This window comes from Lithobates pipiens, unplaced genomic scaffold (genome assembly GCF_037356315.1).
Source record: "Lithobates pipiens isolate NorthernLeopardFrog02 unplaced genomic scaffold, aLitPip1_a1.2 Scaffold_25, whole genome shotgun sequence".
NCBI lineage: Eukaryota > Metazoa > Chordata > Amphibia > Anura > Ranidae > Lithobates > Lithobates pipiens.
Genome location: NW_027507787.1, coordinates 167,172,771 through 167,178,920, shown reverse-complemented (window position 1 = coordinate 167,178,920; position 6,150 = coordinate 167,172,771).

Genomic DNA, 6,150 nt, shown 5'->3' with positions numbered 1-6,150 from the left:
GGGGGGCTTATCGGAATCCGGGAGCCCCCTTTAATAAGGGGGCCCCCGGATACCGGCCCCCCACCCTATGTGAATGAGTATGGGGTACAATGTACCCCTACCCATTCACCTGTAAAATAAAAGTACCAAAAAAAACACAACACACGAGATAAAATACTTTATTGCACAGCTCCGGGGGTCTTCCGTCTTCGGGGGTCTTCTCGCCGGACTCCTCTGCTATCTTCTTGTAGCTCTTTTGCTAGCGGAGGAGTCCGGCTTTCTTCCTCGCCGCCGGCCTCTTCTCCCGACTTCGGGGGTCTTGTCCCCCTCTTCTGTCGCCGCTGCCGCCGCCGTCGCCGCTGCCTTCCGTTCTTCTTCTTCTTCTTCTACTTCTCCAGGAGATGTTGCCTCGACGATCTCTCCGGCCGGAATGCCAGGGACGCACTGCGCGGCCACTTATATAGGGTCAAGGGGCGGTGTCACATGGCTTTGTTGAGGGCACGCGGCCTGGTACGGCTCAGGAGGGGGGGGCGCTCGCTCGCCCCCCTTTCCTGGCCGGCCGGGTAGCGTGCTCGGACAAGGGTCTGTTGTGGACTTGGGGGGGACCCCCACGCCGATTTTTTTCGGCGTTGGGGTTCCCCTTTAAGTTCATACCAGGCGGCGGGGCCAGCGACGTCTCCTTCGCGGGCCCCGCCTACCTGGATACCCGCTCGAAATGAGCGGACTTTTCTCCGGGCAGGAAAAGTCCGTTCATTTCAAAAGTACGGCGGACTGGCACACACACGGGCGGATTGTCCGCCGAAATGCGAGTCCGACGGACAGTATTACGGAAATTCCGAAATACTTAGTCCGCCAGACTGCACGCTGAAAAAGTCTTTGTCTCCGGTAGTCCGGGATGCCGTGGGACTGTTATTCCTCACGTTGCCTGCTGCGCGTGGAGAGGCAGGTGCAGGTTGAGGGTATGCTCTACGACGGCGGCTGATGCTGAAGTTCCCTGCTTCCGCTATTCCGTCCATAAGCTCCGCTCTGTGCATTGTTGGTAAGCGAAATTCGCTGTACCAATCAGGTACCTCGATTGTTGGTAGGTTTAGAACAGAACAAAAATGTTCCATGTCTTCGGTTACTCTGAGATTCGCTGTGTGGCCATTAGCAGTGGCCGATAGGCAAAATGGGTATTTCCAGCGATAAGCCACTGCTCTCTCACGGAGAACATCCAGGAGGGGTCTTAATTCTCTTCTCCTCTGGAGGGTGATGGATGATAAATCCTGGAAGATTTTTATTTCAGATCCATGGTGTAAGATCCTGCCTCTGGCTCTCGCCTTTCTCATGATTTCTTCTTTTAAGATGAAATCCGTGAGGCAGCATATTATGTCTCTTGGCGGGTCAGCTTCTCTTCCTCTGAGACGAAGCGCTCTGTGTATCCACTTAAAGGGGATTGCGGTATCTAGTGGTCTTTCTAATAAATCGTTGAAAATGGTCGCCACCGTTTGGGCAATTTGCGGTGGATCAACAGATTCGGGGAGGCCTCGTACTCTCAAGTTCCGTCGTCTGCCACGATTGTCGAGGTCCTCCAGGTGACGGTTTATCTCTCTGAGATGGATTGCGTGAGATTCCGAAATCTGTTGTACCTGGCATAGTGAGGCGTCATGTCGGGCCTGCGTGTCCTCTACCTCCTCCAACCGCGTTGCCATGGCCTGGAAGTCCGCACGGAGTTCCGATATAGCTGCAGATAGTGTGTTTTTGATGTCTGCAGCTACTGCTCGTAGGTCTGCGATGCTTAGAGCGGGAGACATCGGAGGATCGTACGCCTGTGCTGGTGGGCTGCGGCTCCTGGATCTGAGGCGTCTGCTAGCTGAGGGAGCCTCGTGTGCCGCGGTCTAGGTCTGGGCCTCCTGCGTGGCGCCTCTGGAGCGCGACCGGAATATCTCCAGTATGTGCGGGCTGGGTGGAGGTTCTTGGCTCCTGGGTGCACGGGTACTTGCCGGGGGAGCATTCTGTTGTGTGCTCCCCATGGTGGATGGCTGTAGGGGAGTCTTAGTAGAATATTGCTGGACCTCTCAGGATGGGAGAGAAGGATTAAGCGTCCATCGACTTCAGACTCCAAGCCACGCTCCCCCTCCTCATTTTCAAGACCAACCTGACTTTTGCACACCAGTATGGAACTTTGGTTTTAAATTGACTGGACATAGTTCTAGGTATATGGGTCTGTTTCTGTTACAGATCTCTCTAACCACTGATAATATCCTCAGGAAGAAGTGAACTTTGTTCATGAAAGTCTTTTAGACTGCATCCGCCTCCACAGAGAAGCCGCCACTGACAGATAAGCGTGGGACTGGACCTCAGCGGCTTCAGAAAAAGTATGTATACTAATTTCTTCTTTACAGGGCTAGACAGGTAAGTCTTAGATTGTAAATGTCTATAGATATAGCGATTTCTAGTGTTAGGGTGGACTTCCCCTTTAAGGAAAACTCTAAAAAACTGTGAAAATGTAATTGAACTATCAGACTAGATTTGTAGGTTTAAATATGATTTTATGTGATGTAAATAAAGTTTATAACTTTTATAATACATTTTTGAATTTCATTAGCTCATGACCTTGCGGTACCAAAAAAGTTCAATTGGTGTGTTTCTAGAGTTAACAAAAATTTGGGGATAATAGTACAGACAGGAGCGGATGGTTCATAAGGGGCATATGGGTGCCGCCCCCCTAGTTTGCTTGTGGGATGCATGCGGGGCGCCAGACTCATAGGTGTCTATGAGTGTTTTTTCTTTTTAAAGCCACATGATTAGAGCCTAAGACTCTAAGTAGCTTGAAAAAAGGTTGGGCTCAGGGAGCAGAACACTTCGCCCCAAAACCGTCCCAATTGTGACACTAGTGAATCGATATTCGCTATTGTTTTCCGGCTTCTCCTCTCAGCCAATCAAGACAAGATACGGATTGGGTTGGCCGGAAGGAGAAGCCGAGGTAGCAACGGAGAGGCTGAGTGCAGGAAACTGTGGAAGACTGAGTGTAAGGGACAGTGGAGGGCTGAGTATGTTTGCAGCCCCCTAGGGATTTTTTTTAGCACCAGTCGCCACTGGGTACAGACATAAAATCATTGGCTTTTGGGATTCTGGGAGCAATCTGTCTTGAGGAAGCTCCACTCCACTGGAGGAGCAACTTTGGCACCTTTAGACAGCAGCATTGTCAGGCTGGGGGTAAGGTAGTGATAGATGCACTGGCAAATATAGATGGACTGACATGGTATAAGCTAGTGGTCATCAACCATGTCCTTAGGGCCCACTAACAGGCCAGGTTTGCAAGATAACTGAAATTCATCAAATGTGACAGAATTACTGCTCAGTGATTGCAACATTGCAATAGTGGGCCCTGAGGACAGGGTTGATGACCACTGGTATAAGCAGTTACAGCAAATAGTTTTTTTTTTCCTTTTGGGATACCATATACCCAAGTACCCCATACTCATTCATGTAGAGGGCAGTATCTGGGGACCCAGATTCCGGATAAGGCCCCCACAACCACCGGGCAGGGATGTGAGGAAAAGGGCCTTTTCCTCATCAAACATGGCAATGCACCCCCACACCTATGTTGAGGGCATGTGGCCTCGTATGGTCCAGGAGGGGTTGAAGCCTGGACAGCCAGGCTGCATGTTTGGATTAATGGTCTGCTATGGATTTCCTGGAGGACCTCACACATTTTTGTGCATGAGGTACTCTCTTAAAAGCTATGTCAGGTGCAAATTCATGTATTAGGTTATTATTATTTTTTGAGGCAGAGTTTATCGTGCCGCAAAAAGTTAGAGATTTTATTAAATTATCTACTGTGACACCTCCTCCACTTCTTTACATATTTAATGTTAAAGGCCATGTGATAGATTCACCTGCTAGCCTCTTGCTTACTGACTATGGGCCCTGACTTTTAAGGGAACTTTATTCTAGTGAGGTGTATGTCTGGGGAACTTTGGAGTAATGTTACTTTTGATTCAAGTACATGTCTCCCAAAGACACACACTGGGATACGTGTTAAGGGCCTATATGCAACATTTCCAACAAGGACTGCTTCACACTGTGGGACTCATAACAGATGTTGATGTCATCGGCAAGCCACCTGTCTGGGGTTATCTGCTATAATGTGTTTATTGCAAGTAGTTGTAGTGTGCCTCCTAAGAGCTTTTCACCTAATTGTTATTTGTGCTAATAAACTCATCTATTGTCTGAAGTTATACTTATGATATTTAGTATTGTACCTTCTGAACTTGGAGTTGGCAAGTCTGACCTGCAATGAGTCATCCAGGTGGTTAATTAAGGATCCTGTGATGGAATTAGCTATGAGTCAGCTGTACCTCTTTAGCTAAACCAATGTTCAATGTTTTGGGTAAATATTTGGGTCAGTTCCAGAGGCTCAGGGCGAGAAGGAGATAGTCACTTCCCAGCAGAAAAACATAGTTCAGGGGGAGAAGGGAGAGGAGGTTGTCATCCTCCCTTCCCAACAGTCAGACAGAGTGGAGGAAATTGTCTTCACTCCCCTAGCAGGATCAATGCACCTGGGAGACAGTGAAAGAGAAATGTCATCCCAGCAGTGGATCCACAGCCTGGGAGTGGAGAAAGCCAGCCTCCCGCCCAATGGTTAGCCGGAGTGGATGATGTGGTGTCCCCAGTAGAAGTGCTGGCAACAGGGTAGAGTGCTACCAATCTCTTCCCAGCACCGGCAACAACTGTAGAAATCCAGGGAGCCCGGGCAGTCGGCCCCTCTCTCCAGCGACAAGCTGATATAGTGAAGCTTCTACTCCCAGCTGAATCGTGGGCAACAGGGCAAAGTGCCGCTTGCCTCTGCCTAGCACTCACATTGCCTCCACAGCTTCAGGAACCTGGGGCGGTTGGTCCCCAGCAGCAGACTGAGCCCTGGAATGTTACAAACCATCCAACTGAACCATTGACAGCTGGACATAGAGTCAATAACCTCTGCTCAACACTTACTGACAACAACTTTTCTTTGCACTATTCCTTGTAACCAAGAAAGGAGATCATGGGGATTGACTATTTGAGCTAACTCTGCCCGACTAACGCATGTCCAGACCAGGTGGAGGTCTAGGACCTTGTTAGTTGACTGAACTGTGATAGACTCACCCAGAACAGAGGCTTTTGGAGGGGACTAAATGCTAGCCTCTAGGTTACTGACTATGGGCCCTGGCTTTTAAGGGAACGCTACTCTTTGTGAGGTGTATGCATGGGGACCCCTGGAGTAATGTTACTTTGGATTCAATCCATGTCTCCCCAAGACACACAGACTCTGGGATCCATGTTAAGGGCCTATATGCCACATTTCCAGCAAGGATTGCTTCACACTGTCACACAGATGCTGATGTCAGCAGCAAGCCACCTGTCTGGGGTTGTCTGCTATAATGTGTTTATTGCAAATAGGTCTAGTTTGCCTCCTAAGGGTCTTTCACCCATTGTTATTTGTGCTAATTAACTCAGCTATTGTCTGAAGGTGCTCTGTGTTTATACGTATGATAATGTGTATTGTACCTTCTGAGCTTGGAGCCAGCAAGTCTGACCTGCAATGAGACATATGGGTCATCCAGGTGGTCAATTAAGGATCCTCTGTGATGGGATTAACCATGAGTTAGCTGTACCTCGTTAGCTAAACCATTGTGCAATGTTTTGGGTAAATATTTGGGTCATTATTAATGTGGTGAGTGACCTCCTTCTCAAGTGTATAAAAGCTTGTATTCTTGTTCAAATAAACACATTATAGCAGACAACTCCATACAGGTGGCTTGCTGAAGACATCAGCATGTGCTATGAGTCCCACAGTGTGAAACATTTGTTGCTGGAAATGTGGCATATTTAAACAGCGTAGGGTTTTAGTACAATTTTCAATTCTTTTCTGAACAGGTCAACTATCACTGTAACCACAATATATCAAATTGGTGCTGGAGGTGGGAACACTATATTATATGTTCTGGACTTGTTCAAACATCCACCCATTTTGGAAAAATGTAGAGGCCCTAGTCTTCACCCTTTTGCAAATTCTATTGGATGTCTGTGTACCTGCTGAGCCTTACCCCACAGAGGATGTCTAAGGTTACCAGTCAGTTATTTTTTCTCGTACTTACTACTGTTAGATGCCTAACTGCATAATATTGGAAATGGACACATGGATATACA